This window comes from Salvelinus namaycush, chromosome 8 (assembly GCF_016432855.1).
Source record: "Salvelinus namaycush isolate Seneca chromosome 8, SaNama_1.0, whole genome shotgun sequence".
Taxonomy (NCBI): Eukaryota; Metazoa; Chordata; class Actinopteri; order Salmoniformes; family Salmonidae; genus Salvelinus; species Salvelinus namaycush.
Window position 1 is genome coordinate 62,769,415 of NC_052314.1, and position 12,769 is coordinate 62,782,183.

The window sequence follows — 12,769 nt, forward strand, 5'->3', positions numbered from 1 at the left end:
AGGAGATGGGGCACCACTTCTATAAAGAGGAGCACCAAGGAGATGGAGCACCACTTCTATAAAGAGGAGCACCAGGGAGATGGAGCACCACTTCTATAAAGAGGAGCACCAAGGAGATGGAGCACCACTTCTATAAAAGAGGAGCACCATGGAGATGGTGCTTTGCTTTCACACAATGAATGTAGTCACCTTTATTATGTTCGATGCCTGTGTAAACAACTCAATTTATAATGTTTCTGGGAGAGCATGTGACCCAGAAAAGTGTGTGTGTGTCTGCGTGTTTGTGCGTGCCTCTTTCCCAGGGGGGGCTAAAACCCAATCTCTCCTGTACACAACCCTGCATGCCTCTCCACTCAGTTTCACAGTCATTATCCAATTATATCAATCAGGTAATTATGTTAATGTGTTGCTTACACGTCTCTGGGCTGGATAAACAGAAAAGCTCTGAAGAAGTCTTGAAGTCAGCATCTCTCTTTGAAAACAGGAGTGTTGACTAAGGACCCCTGTTGCGAACCTCAGCCAGACACACACACACACACACTTTGGAGGCAGTTGAACAGAGTTGAAAAGGGAATTAAAGGCATGCTGCTTTAAGCAGGGAGCGCTGTAAACATCCAGGCGTTTTTTTTCTGTTTCGGAGCGAGTCAGTGACTAATCTGGATCAATAATGAATATATAGTCTCATTGATCATGAGGACGTATGTAGTAACACACTACTTGTGGCGCATTTATTCTAAAAGGAGGAAGGAGGTGAAATGGAACAGACCTCCTGCTGTGATCGGGCACAGTGAAGAACCCCTGTTGGGATCAGAGACCTGAGTCACTGATGAAAGATTACAATGTAGCCTAGATGGTGATGAAACTGAATGATGACAACTGCAAGGGATGATGATGATCTCATTCTGTCATTATCTTTCTCCATCCCCACTCTCACAAGTACAAAGGAAAGACAAACCTCCACACTGCTCTTGCTCATTACCCACTCCTACCGGCACACATAGAGGACATGAATCCACAACAGGAGCTTCCACCGTTTCAAAACACATCCGTTACCTAGCAGCACTATCGAATCTAGTTCCATCCCCCTCTCGCCCACAGACCTAGTGCCATCCTCTAACCATGGTTTCTGCCATTCATGACAAGATGTTATTTCTGAAGGGTTTGGGTCAGAGTACAGGGGTGAGATGATTTCCCCTTGGGGTGGAGGTTAACTCCTCAGAGAGCTTCGTGTGAGTGAGGGAATACGGAACAGCAACACCAGGAGAACATCAAACCTGCTTTGAAGCCTAGTAGAGATGATAAGGAACATGGAGAATTGAGAGGAAGAAATAGGTCAACTGTAGCAGTGTTTTAAAGCCATACCACCACAGTCAAACTAGACTGATGATAAATTAAATATAGCAGCATACCACCATATTGATTTTGCTAAGGAAGCGCAGGGGGAAAGGGAAAGAGAGATGGAGAGAATGAGAGAGCGAGAGATACAGAGAGAGAGAAAGAGGGACAGAGAAGAGATCAACAACACATTCCCCATGCTACTGTTAAATTCATTCTAAGAACCTGTTAGACTAGAGGACACTGACCTGCTGACAGTGTTCTCTGTCAACATTGTGTTAGTTTCGCCTTGGGTTTAGAAACATCACTGCATTGACATTTGCCTATGTCCCCTTGACATAACAATGCTATGACACATAGCATGTATAGCATAGGCCTACCAGTCACTGAATGTGTATGAGTGTCTCCTGAGTAATGAAAGTAGCCAAGTACAAAAGACACAGTAGTACCACAGTAGCCTACATCCCTATTCAACCAGTGCATGCCATGTGCGTCTACACCACACAGCGTCCCCAAAATGGCCGTGGCTGGCATCTCTACCAGGTTCCAGACCCCCTGCTGCTAAAATAATATTCTCCAGGTTACAGCAAAAGTGTTGGGCTCATCAGTCTGTGTACATGGAATTAGGAGATGTAGCTTCTAAACAATACGATTTCTACACAGAGAGAAGAATAACTGAATGATACACTATAGCTCCACCTGAAACTGGAATGGTTTGAACTGAAGTTCAACACCGAATTCTACCAGACCAAAAGACCATGCATCTTTGTAAAGTTGGTTACTGGTTGACTATACACAGAGCAACAAGTCCTCGTCTGGGTTAGGTAGAGAGACCTAGCTAACTGCCAAGGTAAATACATTGAGATAAAGCTATAGAAAGTGAAGTGAGGTCTATTTTGTTACGTCATCTTTTGAACGTGTTATTCAATGGATGGGCTGGGAGGGAGAGAGAGAGGCTTCGCAGGTAACAAAAGATGAAGAGCTTTTCACAGGAGATAACACAGGCAGAGCCACCGATGACAGGATAGAATGTCTGCCTAAGGACAGGGGTTTTGTAAGCATCATCAATGTGTGTGTGTGTGTGTGTTTGTGTTCTGACAGAGTGGCTCCGGTTTCTAAAGCTGTGAGATGTAAAATGCGTCTCCCTCTCGGCAGGTGTATCACACACTAGGGCGAGGTCATGATAGATAGCTGAAAAGACAGCTAGCCACACCTACAGTAGCACTCACAAGGCTGTCCTAACTTGCAGTACACTGGCTTTTTTTTTTACACTTGCTGAACATGTTGCTGTGTGTGATTCCTACCTCTGAAGCCAGACATTTAACTCTAATGAATTCTAGGTACACATATTGTTACACCCACCCAGCAATGAGAACTCTTTTTCACAATATTAATTAGTAGTCTGAACGAGTGTCTGCTTCTTAAATTAGCTAAATGTATGCATGGCATTTTTCAATACTGTCGACTGAACCACCAACCAATGCATTAGTCCACCACACTCCCACAGCCTGTGCATCTGGACTTTGTGACTGATGTGAGATCATTAAGTTCTATCAGGAAGAGCGACTTCCTGATAGAACTGTCTCTCTTCAGACAGAGCCCATAATTATGTCCTGGTCAGTGGCAGGGCCTGGTCTAGGACTAATGGACCAATGGCAGGCCTGGTCCAGGACAAACGGACCAATGCCAGGGCCTGGTCCAGGACAAACGGATCAACAATAGGGTCTGTCCAGGACGAATGGGCTCTTACATTGGCCCCCACCAGTGATAGACCAATGGGTGATAGACAGAGGACATTTAGAGTGGCTTGGTGGCCGTGGCAACCCCAGTGATAGATGGGCCCCATTAAAAAGTGATGGTACCTTGTTGAAATATTTACAGGTGGGCCACAACTGGGGCCACAGAGGGAGAGCCTGGCTATATATAGTTTATATGCCCCCTTCTCCAATGAACAACACAGACATTTACAATAGGAGGACAACATCCAGTGTCATCTAGGCGTCCGTTCTCCTCTAGCCGAGGGGACGTTGCCCACTGTCTGCACTACAGTTAGTCTCTATGAAACAGTTAGGCCTACTGCATTCAGACTAGGAACGCTCATAACATCACAAATATACATCTCTCTGAAACTCATCTGTGTTGGCTACATTAAAACAGAGTACCAATCAACACATCATTCTTCAAGGCAACTTCCAATACGTCAACAGTCAGTCGTATTTCTGAAATGAAACATCAACATGAAGGAGACTCAACAGCTGTTATCATTAACAACCTAATACAACAGGGTAAAAGCCATAAAGGACCTTATCAGATAGGACTGTGATTCTGTGTTAAAGACCAGCTGAAGGTTATAGGCTGAGGTGTAGGTTGGGCTCAGTGGAGGAGGTTGATTAACATGTTCAAACACATCAGCTCACCTCCTCATTACCTGCTAGGGAGGGAGGAGGCCCGGGTGGGGGGAAGGGAGAGACTGGTAACCAGGGAAAGGTCAACAAGCTGAGTGGATTAGAGCCAAACACCCCAGAGGATCAACACATATTATAAAATGCATACCCAGGCTGAGACAACCAGTGTTCTCTTTCCCACAGCATTAGGTACAGCACATAATGGCACAGCAACATGCTGCCTGCATTTAGAGTGGCTAAAACAATCCCTTGAGCCACTGCGTAATAATGACTGCCATGAGACTGTGAGACAGGGATACAGAGAGCTGCACAGCCTGCTATAGTGCGATAAGGCTAGTTGGAATGGTTCAATAATACTGAGACAGGTGAGTAGTAGATAACACAGGAGACAATGGTACAAAATACAGCCTTCAAGTGCAGGTTAGCTTGTCAGTGATCCAGGGAGTGTGTGAAGTGATTCTTGCAGTATGTGTGTATGTGTGTGTAACTATACTTGTGGGGTCCCCACAAGAATAGTAAATTAACAGAAATTTGACCAACTGGGGACATTTCGTTAGTCCCCACAAGGTCAAATGCTATTTCTAGGAGGTTTAGAGTTAAGGTAGAATTAGTGGTAGAATTAGGTTCAGGAGTTAGGGTTGAGGTTAGGTTTTTGGGTTAAGGTTAGAGGTTAGGGAAAATAGGATTTGAATGTTTATAAATTGTGTGTCCTCACAAGGTTAGTTAAACAATACTGTGTGTGTACTTTCAGTAGAACAGTACCACAGCAGAACTTCCACATACTTTCCCACAGACGTCATCCCCATGTAGCTGTACACAACAAAGGCCAGGAGTCAGGAGGGGAGTAGGTAGATCTCTGATGGCAACATGGATAAATGGGTTTAGTGTGGGAACATCAATCCATATCTCTGCTGCTGCTTCCTCTCTCCCTTGTTTGCATGCTGCCGCATGTTTGCATGAAGGAGAGACGGCGGGGGGATAGCGAGGTGGAGGGATAAATGGAGAAATGGAGGAAGAAGTTTCAAGTTTTATTCATCTTATGTAAAGGATACACATTGTATACACTACTCTGTCCAATGAAACGCTTACTTTCAGGTTCCTTCTCGACAACGCAACAATAAATAATAAAAGATAAGAATACGACCATAAAATAAATGGCTCAGTAGAATATATGGCAAATGTTTAAATTGTGCAGTATTAGCAATAGTAAATAAGAGTCTGGTAGCAGCAGAGATGCAGCGATGAATAGCAGAGCATTGCTGTGATGTTGGTAGGGCCCTTCTCAGAAGGGATGAATAGTATAGCATAGCTGTGATGTTGGTAGGGCCCTTCTCGGAAGGGATGAATAGCATAGCTGTGATGTTGGTAGGGCCCTTCTCAGAAGGGATGAATAGCATAGCTGTGATGTTGGTAGGGCCCTTCTCAGAAGGGATGAATAGTATAGCTGTGATGTTGGTAGGGCCCTTCTCGGAAGGGATGAATAGCATAGCTGTGATGTTGGTAGGGCCCTTCTCAGAAGGGATGAATAGCATAGCTGTGATGTTGGTAGGGCCCTTCTCAGAAGGGATGAATAGCATAGCTGTGATGTTGGTAGGGCCCTTCTCAGAAGGGATGAATAGCATAGCTATGATGTTGGTAGGGCCCTTCTCAGAAGGGATGAATAGTATAGCATAGCTGTGATGTTGGTAGGGCCCTTCTCAGAAGGGATGAATAGCATAGCTGTGATGTTGGTAGGGCCCTTCTCAGAAGGGATGAATAGCATAGCTGTGATGTTGGTAGGGCCCTTCTCAGAAGGGATGAATAGCATAGCATAGCTGTGATGTTGGTAGGGCCCTTCTCAGAAGGGATGAATAGCATAGCATAGCTGTGATGTTGGTAGGGCCCTTCTCAGAAGGGATGAATAGCATAGCATAGCTGTGATGTTGGTAGAGCCCTTCTCAGAAGGGATGAATAGCATAGCATAGCTGTGATGTTGGTAGGGCCCTTCTCAGAAGGGATGAATAGCATAGCATAGCTGTGATGTTGATAGAGCCCTTCTCAGAAGGGATGAATAGCATAGCATAGCTGTGATGTTGGTAGAGCCCTTCTCAGAAGGGATGAATAGCATAGCATAGCTGTGATGTTGGTAGGGCCCTTCTCAGAAGGGATGAATAGCATAGCATAGCTGTGATGTTGGTAGGGCCCTTCTCAGAAGGGATGAATAGCATAGCATAGCTGTGATGTTGGTAGGGCCCTTCTCAGAAGGGATGAATAGCATAGCATAGCTGTGATGTTGGTAGGGCCCTTCTCAGAAGGGATGAATAGCATAGCATAGCTGTGATGTTGGTAGGGCCCTTCTCAGAAGGGATAAATAGCGCTAGGCCTCTCCACGCTCTCATCATATCATTAACCAGATCAGAGGAGATAATAGGCTCCATTGGTTTGGAGTCAACAGGCACACACTACTGCTGTTGCGCCTGATTTTGAACTGCCGTAGTGTTAAGATATGAATCTTCCCTCTCCAGTCAGTCTCCTCACTAGACACCATGCTGTTCTATAGATGGAGAGCAGTGGAGGCTACTGAGGGGAGGATGGCTCATAATAATAGCTGGAATGGAGTAAATGGAATGGTATCAAAAACATGGTTTTCATGGGCTTGATACCGTTGCAATCACTCCATTCCAGACATTATTAAGAGCCGTTCTCCCCTCAGCAACATCCACTGACGGTGAGTATGCTTTAGGTCATTGGAGGTCATTTTAGGTTGTTGGAGGTCCTGCAATTTGTGATGTGTCCTGAGACAAAAACAAGCTACGGTGTCTCAGCTTAGTCAAAGAGAAGCAAATTCAAGAAAAAAGCAAACAGGTAGAAGTAAATGTGACGTGACTGTAAAAATCTACCTTTAAGGAACATGCCATGTCAAATACGAGACAAAGACACTAAGAAGCTTGACAGCTTCTTCATACTTCTCAATAAGTGGTAATCAACAGTAGACAATAAGAGGTACTTAACCGAAAGATCGCTGGTTCGAATCCCCAAGTCATCAAGGTGGCAAAGCAGTTAACCCCCAACAACAACTGCTCCCCGGGCGCCGATGACGTGGATGTCGATTAAGGCTGCCCCCTGCACCTCTCTGATTCAGAGGGGTTGAGTTAAATGCGGAAGACACATTTCAGTTGAATGCATTCAGTTGTGAAACTTACTAGGTATCCCCCTTTCCCTTTACTTAGTGGAGACTATCAGTTCAATCAACAGTAGATAATATAGTTACCTAGTGGAGACTTTCAGTTCAATCAACAGTAGATAAGAGGTACTTAGTGTAGACTTTCAGTCTAAAAAGATACATAACAGTTGTGTTAAGGTTCAGAGGTATGGGCGACAGTCAGTCATCCCCAGCGGATTAGGTTAAGACTATGTTAACAACTCCAGCAAGTGGCCCTCTACACAGCTACCTTGTGCTCACTGACCCACTGGGGTCGCCAGAGGGGGCTGGGAGGGTAGACAGGGAGGTAAGGGGGGGTGTAATCCCAAACACGGGACAATGCTGAACCTGAGCCGGGCTGAGGCCATGGCCAGTGTGAGAAACTGGGAGAAAGGGAGACCGTTCGGTCAGTGGGTCAGGGAGTTGTCACAGCCACCGCTGTTGGCATGGTGGCTGTCCCAGACACCTGTTCCTTCCCTGTTCCAGTCACACGGTGGCCTGGGTTTATGCTACCTCATGCTGCCCATGGTTGGTCACTTTGTTCCCTGGCCTAGTCAGAGAGATGATTTTCAAAACAAACTTAACCGAGCATGCCCTCTGTGCTTGTTGAAAAAGAAGCACATTCTGCAACGTTAACATCAGCCTGTCAGGATAATCGGAAGGACCTCAAGCTCAAGGATCACCAGTTAGCGGCACTCTCAGCTGCTTGTGCCTTCTGATTGACAACCATTCATGACGTAGAGAGAACACCAACTGTTCACTGACACACACATAGCTTATGAAGTGTTGCACCATATGTTAGAAATAGCCAATGGGAGTTGATGAGTACACGATTATATTCATATCTCAGTGCCCTGGGTAAACTGTGTTACATGATACTCTGTCCTCTGTGAATAGCTTGGGTTAGCCCTACAGGTCTCACTGTAGACTGAAGTGGTCAAACCAGACATTCCACTATGTGAAACTAAACCAGCCAGCCTGTGTAATGCTCCATTGACATGCATGTCAGAGATTTAAAAGGGACAACCCTTCACATTGCCTCCTCACTTGACTTGATCACACACACGTGGTTACTTAGCAGAAAAACTCCTTACTTTTCCAGTGCATTAACGTTTTACAAAGCCAATATCTTGCTATATAAAGTCTCAGTCCCCTGCTATGTTGACATAGTACTATGAATTATTTGTTTACGTTAGGTATAGGCCCTATATCACAGCCCTTTCTCAATGCAAGGTGCCTCAGTTGGAGCGATGAGGCTTGTGGGATATGACCTCACTATTCTGTGTGGTTAAAGATCACAAGGCAGAGCATCTTAAAGCTGTTTACTACTAGGTCAGTATGTGGGCAAACTAGAATTCTGGAAAGGCCATATGAAGGCGAGGTGTGTGTCAAGTGCAGGGGAGGCTGGTGTGAGGAGCTATAGGAGGACGGGCTCATTGTAATGGCTGGAATGGAATAATTGGAACAGAGTCAAACACGGTTTCCATGTTTGATAGTGTTCCATTTATTCCATTCCAGCCATTACAATGAGCCCGTCCTCCTATAGCTCCTCCCACCAGCCTCCACTGGTCAAGAGGGGCTCACTACATTCTCTCTTTAGGTTCTGTGTGGGTAGGAACAGACTGCCATTCTCATTGGCCTGGAAATCCACATGGAAAATGCATGCAGATGTAAACACAAGTACACAAGTACACAAACAGACACTACTGTACATACTGTAAAATCCCAATTACAACAAGTCCACAATTCAGATTAGCCTAGTTATTCAGCACATACTGTACTTTCATGACATCAACCCTAATATTTACACTAATCAGGACAACTGAGCCTGGAATCAACTCTTCCTACTATTATACAGAAACAACACCTGAGCAGGAAATCAGATCAATTTAGTCAGTGCTAGAATTAAACACTGTAACATCCACTGACAGTTCCCAGGAGTAAATGAAAGGACTTCAAAAAGCTGCCCTCTGTGTGCATTTTCTGGTGCCAACTACCAACTTCCACAGTGAGTGTACTGACAGTATGCTGACAGCAAAATTCAACATTTCTCAAAAAAGTTCACTTCAAATACACTGCATATAGCAAACAGTTTTGACTGAGTTTGATTATACAGAGTAGGGTTTTTGCATCAAGTCAAATTGTGTTAAAATCAATTTCTATCAACACTGATTTTCCTATAACAACTTTGATGTAAAACAATCCCTGTATAGTTCACACCATTGAGGTATAAAGAACGGTCCGCACCCAACCAGACTGTAAATAAAATATGGCCAACCATGAAACATTGATGGGTGTCTGTTTGAATGTGATCCCATGAGGTAGTAACCCAATACTCTGACCTCTTCATCACAGAAAGATGATAAGAGTACCAGTCCGGTCCAAAACTCATTTCAAAAATACCCTTCATACTACCATGTTTTGTTTCCCAAGTTTGCTGGAGTTGGAAGAGTGTGTGTGTCACATATCTGTTAACCTCTGCAGAATGAATAGCAGAAAGCCTACAAATAATTATGACTTATGTTACAGTAGATGCCAAATGTACTTTATGTTCGTGGCTCTGATTAAACACATTCGTCTGGGCCCCACAGCATTAACATGTGGATAACTTCAGGAATAAACTTTTGCAAAATGTCACGTGAGGCACAATAAAGGTGAATGAAAGGTGACAGATTGTGTCCAGGCATTTGCAAGAATCAAGCTGTATAGACAGATACTTTAAAACTTATTCTGAGAAATGTGCCCAGGACAGATGACAAGTCACTCTGATATACATGTTTTTAAAAAGACAACCCCATGATAACAACCGACATGTAAACGTGTCACATTATGCCTTGACAGAGTCAGACAGTCCCTGTCACTTGACAAGCAGCAAAATACATTAACAATGTCTTGCCAAGTTATTTACTTTCTAAAATGCGTAATTTACAAACAATACATTAGCTGTAGTCTACTTATGTGTAAGAAGACCAACTGAAATATCGTACCGTAGGCTGAGTCTCAGAAGTGCAAGTAGCCGACTTCGTGTAACAACACCGCACAGCTTCAAGATGCGGAGCAAAATCAACCTTTTACCCTACTTTCCTATGAGCGTCTTTCCAACACCAAAGTGCATAACCCTCTTGAAAATCACTAATTCTCCAGCAGAACGTTGTTCAATTTCCCTGGTTTAATGTCGCCTTCTATTAGAAAAGTAAAGATATAAGCTACTTAGCTAACAAGATCGCCAACCAGTCAGTCTGCTTACTGTACGTAGTGTATACATAGGTGAGCGTTACGAGCACACTAAGCTTAGGCTCCTCCCTCTTTGTGCCCACAGCAGTTTGTGATGGTTATCGGCATTCCGGCTCTTTTCAGTGAACCGGCTCGTTCGGCTCAGCTCACCAAAAAGAGCCGGCTCTTTTGGCTCCCAAACGGCTCTTTAAAAAAAATATGTTTTGTATTACTTCAAGTCAAACAGTTTGCGATAGTTTGACTATGATTGGTGTTAAAACAATTCGAATTAAATGATTAAATGAAATCATACTCTACCTTAACCACAATGTATTTAAAAATGCATTGGTTTGTTTTGAAAAATAATGCTATTAAACATTTGAATTTAAAGTATAACTTTTTTAATGTATATAAACAAAGTGCATATCAATCTAACCATTCAAAACGAATACAATCTGAACAGCATAATAAAATATTGCACCATATCAAAGAAAAATAAATAAAAATTTGCAAAACAACATCCCACAATTTGAAATAAATGTAAAAAAGAAGGATGCTATTACACATGTGCATTTAAAGTAAAACTTTTAAAATGTATATAAACAAAGAGCATATAAATGTAACAATTCAAAACGAATACAATCTGAACAACATAATAATAGAATATTGCACCATATAAAAGAAAAATAAATAACAACGTGTAAAACTGCAGCATCCCACTTAAATATTAAACTGGTCCTTCTTTTCTCTCTCTTCTTTATTGCCATGTTATAACCAGCAGCACACAGCAATGCTGACCATATTTTGCTTTTATGAGATATTTGCATTCAGAAATGCAAGCTGCCTCACTTTCGAGTGGCTGATGTGGTTTCTTTTTTCAGTAATTATTTCTCTCGTTTTCGAGAAGACCCTCTCAGAGGGAACGGAAGTGGCAACTATGCAGATTCTCCCTGTCATTACTTTAGTAAGCCTTGTTCTTCCACCAGCTCAGAGGATCTGCAGATCTTTGGAGGAGGGGATCCTCCAAATAGGATCGGACCTCCATTACGGCATCTGCTGAGGGATTCCTTCGTGCTCCATCCCAAGTTGCTCTCTCGTCAAACAGCAGACGTTTGTGGCACTACTGCTGGTGCTTCTGCTCCATCTGATCCCTCTTCTTCCTGTTGCCCTGGTGCCTGAGCCAGCTGACTGCTGGGGCTGTCCCTCCCTGCTGCTGAGGTTATTCTTTGAAGAGCCTCATCAATCGCTCTGGCATCACTGAAGGCTAACTTCTTAAACCTGGGGTCAAGTGCAGCGGTTTCTGAAAGCACGTGATTATATTCCATTCTGTGGAACTTTCTGTCCATTGATGAACATAGGGTGTCCATCAACTCTGTCACATGTCCTATGGTTACATTTGCTTCTCTCTGGCGGCTGGCTGTGATTCGCTGCAGATCCTTACACAGGAGTATCATTTTTGAGGCTGTCACATAGCTGAAAAGAGAGAACAGTAACTTATTAGTTCAGGTTCATGTTTTGTCTACTGATACTACATTCTCATCTACTGCTCATATACATATATAATACTAGATTAAATAATAACTGCTTACTGTACCTCTCTCCACTGATCTCCACAGTGACCTGCTCAAAGGGTTCCAGGACTCTGCACACCTCCTCGGCCACCTCCCATTCCTCTTAGGTCAGAGCATCAACAGGTGCATTGACAATGGCCAGGGTAGAGATGATGGCATCCTTTGACTCAAGAAACCGTTTCAACATATATAATGACCACCTTGTAGTGCAGTCTTGTTTAGGCCTCAGCTCAGGCATCCCAATCTGGCGTTGTGTAGACTTTAGTTTTCAGCACCTACTGTGCTCCTGTGGAAGTATTCCACAGCTGCTTTCACTTTGTCCACAGTGGGCTTCATCACCTTCAAAGCATCTCTTACAATCAGGTTGATTGTGTGGGCAAGACATGGATGATGGGTCCATTTAAACATTTTCATGGCTTTGGTTATGTTAGCTGCATTGTCGCTAACACAACAGACCACTTTTCCATCTACTTGCCATACTCAACAGTTCCTCTGCCAAGATCTCTGAGGTGTGTCTTTCGCTGAACTCAAAGCAGTCCAGAAGACAGCTAGACATCAAAAAATCTTCAATGAAGTGACATGTAACCGACATTTAAGAAGTGGTTACCCTTGATGTCCAGCAGTCAGTGGTAAGGCAAACTGCAGTAGCTTTTTGGACTCTTTCCCGCACTGAAGCCTGTGTGCTCTCGTACAGTCTGTCCTCCACAATCAAAAATGGCTGGAAATCGGTGGCAATCATTTTAGCCAATGCAATATCAATTTGGCCTTGTTTTGCTACAGACATAGACTTTGGCATAAACTGGTGTAACGGATGTGAAATGGCTAGCTAGTTAGCGGTGGTGCGCGCTAATAGCGTTTCAATCGGTTACGTCACTCGCTTTGAGACCTTGAAGTAGTGGTTCCCATTGCTCTGCAAGGGCCGCGGCCTTTGTGGAGCGATGGGTAACGACGCCTCGTGGGTGACTGTTGTTGATGTGTGCAGAGGGTCCCTGGTTCGAGCCCGGGTATGGGCGAGGGGACAGACTAAAGTTATACTGTTACATTGATGCTGTTGACCCGGATCA

At 43.9% G+C, this 12,769-nt stretch overlaps 1 protein-coding gene across 2 annotated transcripts in view; it reads right to left on the reverse strand.

The window, feature by feature from the left end:
- LOC120053042 (protein FAM160A1-like) overlaps positions 1-10,163 on the reverse strand; it is a 37,545-nt gene extending 27,382 nt beyond the window's left edge. For both annotated transcript variants that reach the window (XM_039000293.1, XM_039000292.1), the window contains exon 1: positions 9,909-10,163. The gene's annotated coding sequence lies outside the window, so the exon portion shown is untranslated. The remainder of the gene's footprint in view (positions 1-9,908) is intronic.
- Between the last annotated feature and the right edge of the window lie 2,606 nt (positions 10,164-12,769).